The 13,630-nt window shown below is 30.1% G+C and overlaps 1 protein-coding gene across 2 annotated transcripts in view; it reads left to right on the forward strand.

Moving 5' to 3' along the window:
• LOC129971335 (probable phospholipid-transporting ATPase IM) overlaps positions 1-13,630 on the forward strand; it is a 393,392-nt gene that overhangs the window by 132,980 nt on the left and 246,782 nt on the right. The window contains exon 1 of one of the 2 annotated variants that reach the window (XM_056084996.1): positions 2,517-2,837. The exons of the other annotated variant lie outside the window; for it this stretch is intronic. The gene's annotated coding sequence lies outside the window, so the exon portion shown is untranslated. Of the gene's footprint in view, positions 1-2,516; positions 2,838-13,630 lie in introns of those variants that run through there. 2 annotated transcript variants of the gene reach the window in all.

Genomic DNA, 13,630 nt, shown 5'->3' on the forward strand with positions numbered 1-13,630 from the left:
AAAAATGAAAACATGTTTGCACTTCCCGGTAATGTGTTATTTATATTGAAAGTCGGATTTATGAAGTGAAAGTAAGGTGTACTCTCAATTTTTTGAGCCACTGTAAGTAAATTTAAATTTTAACCACAATTTATAATATATTGCAATTTTTAATGATTATTTGGGAGTTACTTTTTTATATATTCACTGCGTATTAATTTTTTAATGGTTTTGTTTTCAGCAACTCACGTTTTTACGATTTTTGTTTTGATCTCTTGCTTTTTACCAAAAATGGTGGGGAGGGGGAGAAGAATTGTGCAGTTTTCTCTATTTCTATACACTAATAAAATTGTACTTTAAAAATTATTATTTATCTTTATTTTTTAAATATGTGTCACTGTTCTTTATTACTTCGTTTAATTTTTGATGCATTTTTTACCCTCCAAATTAACGTGTGTATGATATTTCTCATGCAGAATCATGGAGAAATAAAATTGGATAGTTAAATTTTGAAAATTTAAAATATTATGTTGTTTCAACTACAAGATTCCATCTCTGCAAACATGAAATAAACGAAATTAAATAAAAGCGTATAAAATAAGTTATTCGGAATTCCTATATTTTTTCAAAACATTATTTCTTGCTGACGGTAAAAAGAAATTTCTTCCAAAGGAATGTTCCTTTCTAGCCTTAATTCCTTATTTGCAAAGAAATACTTTCAGGAGATCGAATTTATCCTTTTCAAGTGAAAAAAAAAAAATGAGTTCCAATTTTTAGTGATGCAGAAAATATTCTTTCAATAATTCGATTTCCTTTTAAAATATTTTATCAAATAAGCTGGTGGAGTAAATATTTGAAGCTTCTTCTTCTTCTTTTTTTTTATTATTAAAAGTTTTATGTAAATATTAAAAACAGTGAAAACGTTCAATGTATCGTCTGTTAAATCTTGCTATCATAAATATTTGTTTTGACTGTCTATGCATTTAACTGCCGTAAATTAATTATCATTTCAAGCTTTAATTGGTTGATGAATTGTGTTTATTTGTGTAATGAAATCGTGAAATTCTAGAATTGAATTATAAATCTTAAATATTTATTTTTTCACTTGTGCAAAAAGATTTTGATCGGTATATTGCATTCTTTATTATAACGAGTCGATTTTTTTCTGCATTCGAATGATTTATTGATCGTTTGTATTTAAATAATTTATTTATTATTTAATTTAAGTATGTGTTTTTTAAAGATTTTTCTGTTAAAATAATATGAGCTTTTTAATTAAATTTTAGATTTTTTTGTGCTATTTACTATTTTGTTTGAATTCATTTGACACAGCAGTGCGAATAGAAACCAAATGCATTCTGAGTTTTAACTATTTTTCTTAGATATTACGGGAAAATACTGTGCTATTGCATTATAAGCAGTAATGAATTTCCTATAAAGTAAAATAATAATTAAAAACGCTTCGATTAATTATGGCATCACGTAATAGAAATGAAAAATAATTTCAGTAATTTATGTAAATTTGAAAGATTTAGAAGAAGATATTCAAATAGAAATTTTGAATTACATATTTTAATGGAGAGAGTAATTATGTGTTTCATTTAGAATAAATGCCTGTCAATATTATAAACGTAATACTGGTTATTAAGATTTAAATATTTTATGAAAAGAAAGCACATTCATTATATATAATTCCTTGCTATAAAAGATAATCAAATCAGAAGAATAAATTACACAATATTTCTAATTACTCTTTGTTTACTAGAGGATAAGCAAATTGGCAAGCGCAAATTAGTATCTGTTATTAATTTACATTGGGTATTTGAGGTACATATTCAGAATAAAAACTGAATTTTATAAAATATTTATAATAAACATTCTTGAAACGTCTAGTTCTTTTTTCTTGAGCATTCTTACCCATGTAAGTGATAGCTGATTTGCACTTTGCCGCTATTTGTATCAATAATCCTCTATTATTTTGATAACTGTAAAATCGAGATATTATCATATTATGATTAAAATTTTTTAATATAAATAAGCACTGTTGCATATAAGAAAATTACCTTTGAAATAGCGTATTAAAAAATTAAAAAAAAATTTAAATGGTATCTGGAATTTAATTTCAATTTATGGAATTTCATTATATGCTATGTTTATTCATTTGATATCTCTTTCATTTGTTTATTTCAAAATTTAAAGAAATCCATAAAAGTTCTCAGTTTTGAGTACTATCGAAAGTGTTACCCAACTGACGACACGTGCGCTGAAAGGAAAAGCGACACGAAAGAGATACCAGCTGTCATTGTGAAATATTCCAAAATTGCTGTTTATTTCGTGTATTGGAATTCATTTCCCTGAATAGACCAATTCAGTCTCATTTTCATCAATAGCACCTGCATTTGTTTCTCTCCATTACGCAACAGAACATTTCTATTTGATTGTAGGGCGCGAAAATTTGATCGATTTGGCGATCGCCTTGGCGTTCAAGCTTCCCGCCAACTCGCCTCAACCTACCGGCCGACTTCCAACATGTCCTCATTCCAAGTTGTTATGCGTGCGAAGCCGGTTCTGCGGCATACGAAAGTAGAGTGAAAGTTCACAACAACCTGCTATTTAGTTCCTTTTTTATTTTTGTTTGTTGTTTTCTCCTCTACATTTTAGAGAGAAGCATTGTTGTGAAGTGCTGTTGGTGTTCGCGTGTGCATCGGAGATGAGAATTTTTTTGCTGTAGCAACCATCGATATTTGTTTTCTTTGGTGGTGTGCTTTTTTTTCTTCAAAGTGTGATTGGATATTTTGTGGATATATACTTTAACACCCAAATGTTGGGAAGATAAAAACAAAGTGACAACTGTAAAAGTAAGTTATGTGATATTTTTAAAATGTGTGCATACATTTTGCCATTTCGTTATTTAGTTATTTGTTTCACTATATTTGTTTTTCGCTCCATCTTTTTTTATCACTATTCTCCACGAATAGAACATCATCGTTTTGTCTAAGAATGTTTTACCAAATGACTTTTGAAACTTCCAAGTCTTTCTTGGCATCTATGCAAGAATGTGCAATGCATGTGCAAAACTTTTGTTTATAATGGCAATACCGGCATCCTGTAAGCAATTTTTATTTTTATCGTCATCTAAGGTCGGCAACTACTCTGCCATTAATACTGTTTTGATGGCTAAGAAAATTTAAAATAACTTTTTTTGCCACCAGTTGTTCGCCTGGAGGATTGGTTGCGAAAAAACTTCAGTTATTTCTCATACATTTAGTCTATGACTTCTTCGGCGAAATATTTTTAAAATTTAAATACTTTAAAAGACATTTAATTTGTTCTACTTTTAGAAGACTTATTACTTTGACTATTGTGCTTTGTACGTCCGTTATATTCTATGACCTAAATATTGAACTAAACTTTAGATTTAGTATTTAGAATTTGAAAATGAAAACTATTCAACTTAGACTAACCTATAAATTTGACTATTAAAGCGAAACATGCTCATAGAAAAAGAAGAGTAAATTAAATAATTCAGCTTTCAAGTAATAATTCGGCATTTAGCTTGCAAAAAAAAAAAAAAAAAAAAAAAAAAAAAAAGAAATTTAAAATTGATATTAATATAGTAAATGAGTTTTTCCTGAATTGTGACAATTGTTTTAAAATAATTATTTTTAAATAATATTTTTGTTTGCCTCTGATTTTTAGCTGTTACATTATTTATTGAAATTTGAATTTTTTTCATTAATTTATCAAATATTTAACCTCGTGGTTTACGTTATATATCGAGGAATATTTATTTACTAAGTCAGTAAAAAAAATTAGTAGTGAAATAGAAAATCGAAACTTCAAACTAAATAGCGATATTATATTTTTTTTTATATATTGAATTATATTATAGGAAAGAGCAGTGTATACAAAGATGGGTCAGATTCTTTTTCTTTTTTTTTTTAATTAATATTCATTCAGACATAACATATTTTTGTGCAAATGCGGATTTCAGGTTTTTCGAAATCGAATTTTATCATTTTTGAAATTGATTCGTCTTCTTTTATGCAATCATTCTATATTTATTTTTAATATCTCAGCTTTTTTGTATAAATGTATTCATTTTATTGTTCAATTTATCATACTTATTTCACTTCTAAATGTTTAGATTTGGCACAAATTATTGTTTTATGAAGTTCAGTTCCTTTCCCCCCCTTTTTTTTTAAAGTTTGTGTTACGTATGCTTTTTACTTCGGAAGTTAAATTTTAACAATTTTAAGTACTAAATAATTAATAATTAATAACAATTTTAATTACTAAACCTACTAAAACTAAAAAAATTAGATAAAAATTAAATAAAATAAACTAAAATTACTAAAACAACAACAAAAAAAGTTCAAACATTTCGGTAAAAATTAAAAAAAAGAAAAAGAACTATTCAGAAGGGAAAAACTAAGCAGAATCTTGATATCTTGAATGACAATGGAAGAAAAAAATACTCGGATGAAATATATAACGATAATGAATAGAAATTGAGTTTCATTGCACCAATGAAAATGATTACTGTAAATTTTACTGCAAACATTTAAAAAATTTATTAAAAATTTCAAAAATATCGTAACGAGGTACACGCTCTCATCTTCATAACAGTGAAAGATTTCTAACTAAATCGACCAACTAGTTATTAAAAAAACGGCAATATTTAGCAAGCAAAATTTAAAAAATTAATTTAAAATTGATGCCAGTTTAGTAAGTAAGTTTTTCTTCAATCGTGACAATGGTTTTAAAATAATTATTTTTAATTATTATTTTTTTGCTTAATTTTTAGCAATGACATTATTACCTTGAAATTTAAAGTGTTTTCGTTAATTCATTAAATATTTAACCTTGGGATTTTATTCCTTTATTAAAAGCTAAAGAAGAAGAATTCTGTTGAATACGTGTATAGTTTACTAGAATAAATAAAGAAAAAATGAAATTGCTATGTCGCGAAATTTAAAAAATAAATGAACCGGGCATTTACGTTTTTAATAGCGCTATGATGTTAGAAGACTAATCTTCATTAAAAAGGTTCATGAAGAGAAATATGTAAGATAATTAAAATAACTTAGCAACAACATCATGTAACAATTAAACTAACAAATTTAACGTCTAGCAATTTGGCGAAATCATGGACATGAAGTTATATCTAAACGGTTTGACTGGAATTAAATATAATTAATATCCCCGGCGAACCAATTGATCGCTAAAGGCGACTAAGTGAAATGTTTGACCAGATTCCTGCCTGCTTTATTACGTTTATATCTTTATAAAAACACCAATCTTCTACTTAATTAATACTGCATCCAATCATGTGTCGTAATAAATAAGTAAATAAACATTACACATGCACATTTGACAGTTACTAAACTAAAAATTAACAATCTAAAATCATCTAACAAAATTTGTTATTAATCAAATTTTATATTAATCAGGTTAATATGCGAAACCAAATTGAGCAAAATTATATATATAAAAAAAGTTGCATGTTTATTGAAAAGAAATTTCATAAAATTACCCAAGACCATAGGATGCTTAAATCCAGCATGCCCCTAAAGTTTTCATTGACTTAGAAAGCTGCAGGCCTACGTTTAACCTGTTGAACATCAGCACATGAACACATGGAATCGCTTGTGTTATTAATTCAGATTATTAATTGCTCTAGATCTTGACATGAACGTTACGTGTATTATAACTATTTGGTTGATTGTCTTTACTATTTTAAGATAAGATGGATGCGATATTTTTTTTTTTTATATTTTACTTAACTCAGTGTTTATTATTATTATAATTATTATTTTGATTTATCGCACTATTGTTTTCATTCGAAATTTTTTTTTTGTCATGACCAAAAAAAATTGGAAAATTAAGCTTTAATTAGTGTTAATTGCTTCAACTAAATTTTAACTAGTTAGTCAGCAAGTTCTGACGAAATACTTTAAGTCAAGGTGACTTCGACTGTTTTTGAAAATGCATAAGAAAGAATTTTAAATAGGAAAGTTCTGTGAAATTTATTTGAGGCACTATTGTTATTTTTTTTATTCTATTAGCTGTGCTTATTCTAAAAAGATCTGAGTAAATTAATTTCATGACAGATCTTTTTAATAATTCCTCATATTGTTTACCTCGTTAAAAAATTCACAGGTTCAGTGAGCGGAAAAATTCTGTAAGTCTTATCTTTTACTAATAATTAATTTTTCAGTTCTTAATTAATTTTACACTTTAATCTCACGCGAACCTTGTCATAGGAACTTTTATATATTTTTGTGACGATTACAGTCAACGTCAAGGGAGTCAGTCATCAGTTTATCTCATAGCGCCATGGGATCGTAAGTGCTATCTTTGAGCTACCGCACAGCGCTAATGGGACATCTCTGTGTATATTTCATTGCGTTTTCTTTCTGCATATTGCTGTGATATAGCCTGAAATTTGTTATTTGAAAGAGTATATACACATTATATCATTTATAGTAATTACTCATTAATTAATTAACGCCTTGATGGGCGTTGGTGACCGCACATAAAGAAGTTAAACTTTGTTATAAAAAATACACCAAAATAATGAAATACTAATATATATCTTCACAGAACAAGTCTCAAAATCAATATTAATGTTTCAACCAATTTTTATATAAAATTTTGGGGCTATCAATGTGGTAGTCTCTAAATGTGAAATCTGAGTTTACTTTTGTCACATTTAAATCGCACATAGAAAGATCTTGTAACCCATGCTGGTTAATCTTTGTTTCGGAATTTATCTTATAACTTTATACCCACCTTACCCGTATTAAATTACATATTTGTCATATTCAACCAAATAAAATGATACTGCTTTACATTTTATTAAGTCGGAAAAATGTCGGCCGTGTATGAAATGTGTTAAACTTAGGAAATTATTTGATTGTTTCATATTTATGTGTTAATATATGCAAAGATGTACAGTGATACATTCCAGTATCTTTGACAGAATTTGTGTGTTAAACAAGACATAGAATGATCAAATATCTTATGTGTTCGGTTACTAATGAAGCATTGAATATAACTGAACCTCTTAACTGTTTTATTTTCTTTACTATCTAATAAGATGACACCTTCCATTTTGGGAATATTTTATTATTTTGATTCAAATGGAAATCCATTGAATACTTGACTTATCTATGTATTCGAAGTCATTTTAATATTGAGTTATAATGGAGTATGAATGGTTTGTCTTTTGCTTACAACTATCAAAATTCGATAAATCGATGCACATATGGCACTCGGGCAAAACAGTTAAGCGGTTAAGAAAGTGCATGTTAAAGTAATCTCTGTCTTACTCGAAATAATAAAGGAGATGTATCTCTCTATGCGTTGACAACCTACAGCTGAGACCATTCTATTAGAAATACCAAATTTGGAACATACATTGGAGGATGCAAATATGTTCGCGGGACGTTTATTTTTTTATATTTTGATTAAGCATTAGGGCGATTAAATTTTGATTAAGCATTTTGGCACTTTTTCGTGTTAATATTACATAAAAATAATTTGTACGTTGTTTGAAATTTATATATATATATATATATATATATATATATATATATATATATATATATATATATATATATATATATATATATATATATATATATATATTAATTTAATTGCCATACAGTTTCTTTTTTCTTTTCCTAGACAAGTTTTAATTTTCAGAGGTAAATTACTTTGTTGTAAAAAAGTTCAAACCATTTTTATTGTTTGCCTGCAGTTTGAAATATAGACAACTTCCAGTTTGAAATATATTACTTAGACTTTTAAGTTTTTGATGGATATGTAATGTCATAAGACTCTTTACGCTAAGGGAGGCTTGGATATTCAGTAAACAAAACTTGTGTAGAGCTATTAAAATTGTAAATTAAAGCAAAAATATTTTCTTGGCGGCGAAAGACACTATCTCTAATGATATCTGTAAGTTTCTTGCCATCTTTCTCATTGCAGCAATAAAACGTGATATAGTAAATTCTGTATACTAGTAAACCCGTGCGAAACCTTTCGCACATCCTCGCCCACAAAACATTCATGATATATTTATTATTTGTAAGATTTCTGAAATGAAACATTTAAGTTAGTCGAAATAAAGTTAAATTACGTTATTAATATAGATCAACTTTGTAAATTTTTTATTTTTTAAAAGTTGTGACGAAATTGTTTATTTGTGATGTCATAGTATCTATTATGCTTTAATTTTTCCTTTAATTTAAAACTTAATTAAGTCAACGTATGAATACGGAGAGCGACGAAAAGTAAATTCTGTGTCCTTGACGCCATTGACTCTTGTTACACTGTTGTGGTGTTTACTTCTGTTGTATGTTGTTTTTAAGTAGCTCATTTTCAGGAAGCTAATAAAAAAATTAGTAAATACTGATTGATTATTCTTGTGAAAAGCTTGCCCCAAAAAAACTCACTATCAGTCTTTTTTTTTTTTTTTTTTTTTTTTTGTACGCAGTTTGTTTTGTAAACAAAATTGTTGTTCCCTTTTTAGAAAGTTTCAAGATAAACATATTTACTACGCGGAGAAATTAGGACTAATTAAGATTTATAAAAGTCAAAAGTGTGATGATTTAGATTTTTTAAAAAAGAATTGCACCAAAAAAAATGCAGAAAATGTGTCCTTCAAATATAAACATGTAAGAGAAAATTAAACATGTCAAGAAGCATAAATTAATATAAATGTAGGAGAAAGAAAAATATTCAGTGTAGCTTGGTAGTAGAGCTTGCCTTCGGACTTAGGCCGCGGTGGCCTGTTGGTAAGGTCTCGGCTTCGGAACCGGAGGGTTTCAGGTTCGAGACCTAATTCCACCGAAGAACCGCCGTGTAAGGGGGCCTGTTGCACGTTAAATCCGCCCTGACCAAACGTCCTCCCGCTGGTGGGGTGTTGAGAGGGGGGTGCCAGTTCAGGTGTCGTCCTCGTCATCTGACCGCGGTTTAAAATGACGAGGTCCGTCCCAAAATAGCCCAAGTGTTGCTTCAAACGGGACGTTAATATAACTAAACTAAACTAAACTTGGCTTCGGACTTCGGGGATTACAGATTCAAAATTCGCTTTTTTCTAAGTTTTACCGTGGATCCTAGAGCACATTAAATTTGTTGTTTTGTATAAGATACCAATGTTTCCTTTGCCGTTGAAGTTTGGAGAATAGGTGCTGACTCTGGTATCGTGCTCTTCATTGCAACACAGTACAAATTACGAGATCCATTTCCAAACACCCCACATATTGCTTCAAAACAGAATTGTAATCTAAGTACAAGGGATATTCAAATGAAAAGGTATGAAACGTCGTAAGAACGTAACCGTTAACATATTTGCCTATGTCCCTATGGGAGATCGTAGTAAGACATCTAGGGATAGATTGGAATCTCCGGCGTAGATCGGAGCGTGCGCGGGCGCCCGCATGTGCAGGAGGGAGCAGAGGCTCATATAAAGAGCGCCGTCCAATTGACGTGGCACAGAAGAACCATTAACTCCGATGTTTAGTGTGAGACACTCCGAAGTCTACGCCGGTCCATCAAGAACAAAAGACCGGGGCTACTCACGGACTGTGTAGTTCTGCTTCATGATAACGCGCGTCCACACGTCTCCAGGGTCACACACGTGGAATTGGCCGAGTTCAAGTGGGAGCAGCTCGGAATGTCGCCCTGCGATTTTCATGTGTTTGGTTCCCTGAAAATACATCTGAAAGGGAATTGCTTCAACTCGGATGGCGAACTCATGGACGTTGTGAAGGATTGGGTCCCGTCACGGACAGAGGAATTCTGGGAACAAGGAATCCTTCGGCTCGTTAATCAATGGGATCGTTGTGCTCAGGCCTATGGTGTAGACTTTGAATAAAGTCTTCATTTATGCCAACAGTGTTGTTTCGTACCTTTTCATTTGAACACCCCTTGTAGAAACTGAAATTAAATGTACAAGTTGCAATTTATTTTTCCACGGGAGGCTTAGTTTGTACATGCGGAAGAACAATAATACGACGCGTCTATCTACATCGTTACACATGAGGAAAATGAGCGAAGTTTTTCTCCTTAGTACTCATACTAAGAGATGCTTTTAGGGATTTCTTTGACACGTGTCAATTTAGGAAAGGGAATCTTAGGCATGTTTGAAAAAAATCGTTTGTAGTTGGAGATTTTATCCCTTCTTGATTTTTAAGAGCTTTTGTCATCCATTTTTGATAAAACTTGTTGTAAATAATTAAATAAAAAAATGGGATTTGATCAAGATATAAGAGAAAAATTTAGAATAAAATAACATTTGTTAATGTAAAATCAAAAAAAGGAAGTTTATTAAAATTGAAATGAAATTAAGAGAAATTATTATATATATATATATATATATATATATATATATATATATATATATATATATATATAATATGTAATGATATTTTAACTCTAATTTCAATTTAATTCATTTTCAAGATTTTATCTTAATTTAGCCCATAGTAACTTCATTCTAAAATATTCTCTTATTTCGTGATCCAATTCCACTGTCTCTACTTAATTAATTCAAGAGAAACTTTGTTAAATTGTCTAATCAGCTAAAATCTAACTTCCCACACTGCGCGTGAAGAGATAAAATGTCCTAGAGCTTTTCCCTCATTCCTTTTCTGTGTCGCTCTGTGTGCTCATCGCTTGTACATATGCTTGCTTCTTCAAAATGAAATAAAACGACGTCACAAAATTAAAAGTATCTTCATTGTCTTCAAACTGCATCATGCTTCACAACAAGTAATATTATATATATATATATATATATATATATAAATTCAGATTGACAAAAAAGCATGCAATTTTACACTGAAAATTATGCTGAAAAACTTCATTTGGACTTCCTTACTGTTCAAGAAGCCTGTATAATAGAATGATTAACTTCCGCTGACACTCATTTCCTGTTTTTCTTTGTTTCCTCTTTCAGGTTGAGAAATCCTTTGAAAACCCTCGGAGATTTCCTTCACTTAAGCTCTCTCCGCATAGATTTTGCAACTACCCTATTGACCGATTTTTAGGGTCAATTTTACGACCTTTGATCGCCGTTCCAGACTCATAAAATCTGCCTTGGAGCTCTGCGAACACAGTTCAGACGCTTCTTTATGGCCAAAGTTTAGATTTAAACTTTTCTAAGCTCTCTTCAGCTTGCGATTTAGATAGCTGTCTCCCTGTGAAATGTATTTTCATGTAAATATTTCTCAATTATTGTCATTGCTACTGATGTACTTTTCTGTTGTCTGTCCTGCAATCGTTCCGCTACTGTTACATTCTAAACCAGTGTGGGAATAGAAAGTTTCACGTGCAATTAGCTTTTATTTTATAGTTTATGTAAAAGGTAATTGCTTTAGTTGAATTATTCTGCATGCGTAAACGAAAATAATTAATAACATTGTACAAAATTAAAGCATTTTAACGTAATTTTACAAATATGATTGCATTACTTTTTTACTTTCTCGTATACGTAGTATAGAGAAAGTATAATAATCGTCCAAAACTTCGAGCCGGTAATTTTTTGACAAATCTTCACGCTCTAGGCCACCCTGAGTTCGAAAAGTACATTTTTAGAAAATGTGCGGCCGTTTATCAGTCAGTCTGTGACGAAGGTAACTCAAAAATGCTTTGAGCTAGATTTATGAAATTTGGTATACGGTTCTTATACCAAATATGTAGATTTCTATCAAATTTGTCCAAAATCCGCTCAGAAAAAAAATTATCTGTCTGAAAAAACTCGATACTACAAAACGAAGGTAGCTAGATGGATAAAATTCGAGCAGAGAATCAACATCCATAGTCAAATTTTGAGCCAAATCCAGCCAGAAGTACTGACCATCAATCGGTCAGTACTTTTAGAAACATGTAAACACGATAACTCAAAGTCGCAGTGACTTAAATATGTCTAATATGTCATGTGATCTTATGTCTACAAGCGTCGTTTTATGCCAAATTTTTAGTTCAATCGTTTTGGGGAAAAACTTGTCTAAAACACAAATTCGATTTTCGGATATTACCGACCGCAAGCCAGTGATTAATCGTCAAATAACTCGCCAAGGATAACACGATAGATTGAGTAAAATTGCTGAATTCACGCCAAAGTCTAATATTTCGTAACTATTGTAAGCAAATACTGTATAAGGATCTTCTAGAATAACACCTTTATTAGAGAGTATGCGAGAAAGTTTTAGGAAGACCACTTCCGCTAGTCTTTTTTATTTACTTTTTTAGCTTCTACTGTGCTCAATTAGTATTTTGATTTTTTTTTTCTGTATTAGGAACAAATATTTATCGTCTCTAAAAATGATATGAATAAAATAACATCAACTTTTACTAATCTTATCGTTTCAGTTTCATTAAAAAAACCTGTTTAACCCTTTAAAGGTCCATTTTTTTCTAGTCATATTATGTTAAAATATTTTTAGGCTTGAAATTAGAATAAGAAAAGGGATTCATTTAGCTTATGAGATAAAATTTAATTTGATTCATTAATTCATTTGGTTCATTAATAATTAAAAACAAATCAAGACACATCATTTAGTCTGAGATAGAGAACTGAAGTATGTTAGTTTCTGTTTTACTAAAAAAAAATTTGTCAGAACTTATGCCAACCTACATAATTTCATACAAAGATTGATAAATTTGGTGGGAAGCATACTTCCCACGGCCCTAGAAAGGGTTAACTGTGAATTTGCGTTTACGCATTTAACAGTAAACAATAACATTTGAAAATAGGATTTAGTATTTTTATAAAATGTTACCTACAAATACCTCTTTAAACTTCAAAACGTGTCAATCAATGGAAATATAGAAGAAATCGTAAGAAAATATCCTCTATACTCCTCTGTACCCAACAGTGATGTGACACAAAGACATTCTACAAAATTTCTAATGCATTTGCGCACTGATAACTATTCTTCATCTGAAATGAACAGTGGCCTTAACTATGTGGCTATTAACTTAACGATTTTAACTATGTGGTACCGTATGGTCAAATATGGCTTTTGCACCTATAAACATCATCAAAACGAACTAAGCCATGTGCTTGATTGTGGGTAATCAGTGCTGTGGCGCGGTTATCAAATTGCATTTTAGGAAAATGAAAACTTGACATTACGATGAGGATCAAAGTCGTCTTCCGCAATTCATATTGTGTCGGGTAAACTGTTAGGATACTTAATTGTGTTTCCGTATACCAATGATCAGACTAATGCCTGTGCTAAATGTATCTATCATTTGATTACAGTTTAATATTCGATAATGCAGAATACTTATCCACGACTTTCATGCCAAAAAAATTAATTGAAAGCAACATGACTTTTAAAGGTTAAATTTCCATCAACATATCTTAAAGTAAAGGATGAGAATTCCCCCTTGCGGCATTTTTATTGCCTCTAAACCTCGAGTTTATGGCGTTGGCTCTTAATCTTTACGTGTGATTTTTATCTCTTCAGAATATTCGAATTCACGTACTCGTCAAATATTCTTCGAAAATTATCGCTAAGATCTTTTAAGGATGTTTTTTTAAGTATCAGGTTAGCATAAAGTTTGTTCCTTGATAAAAATACATAAAAATTCCCAATTATTCTTATTTATAAAATGGTTGCCATTATGCACC

Source organism: Argiope bruennichi, chromosome 6, assembly GCF_947563725.1.
Source record: "Argiope bruennichi chromosome 6, qqArgBrue1.1, whole genome shotgun sequence".
NCBI lineage: Eukaryota > Metazoa > Arthropoda > Arachnida > Araneae > Araneidae > Argiope > Argiope bruennichi.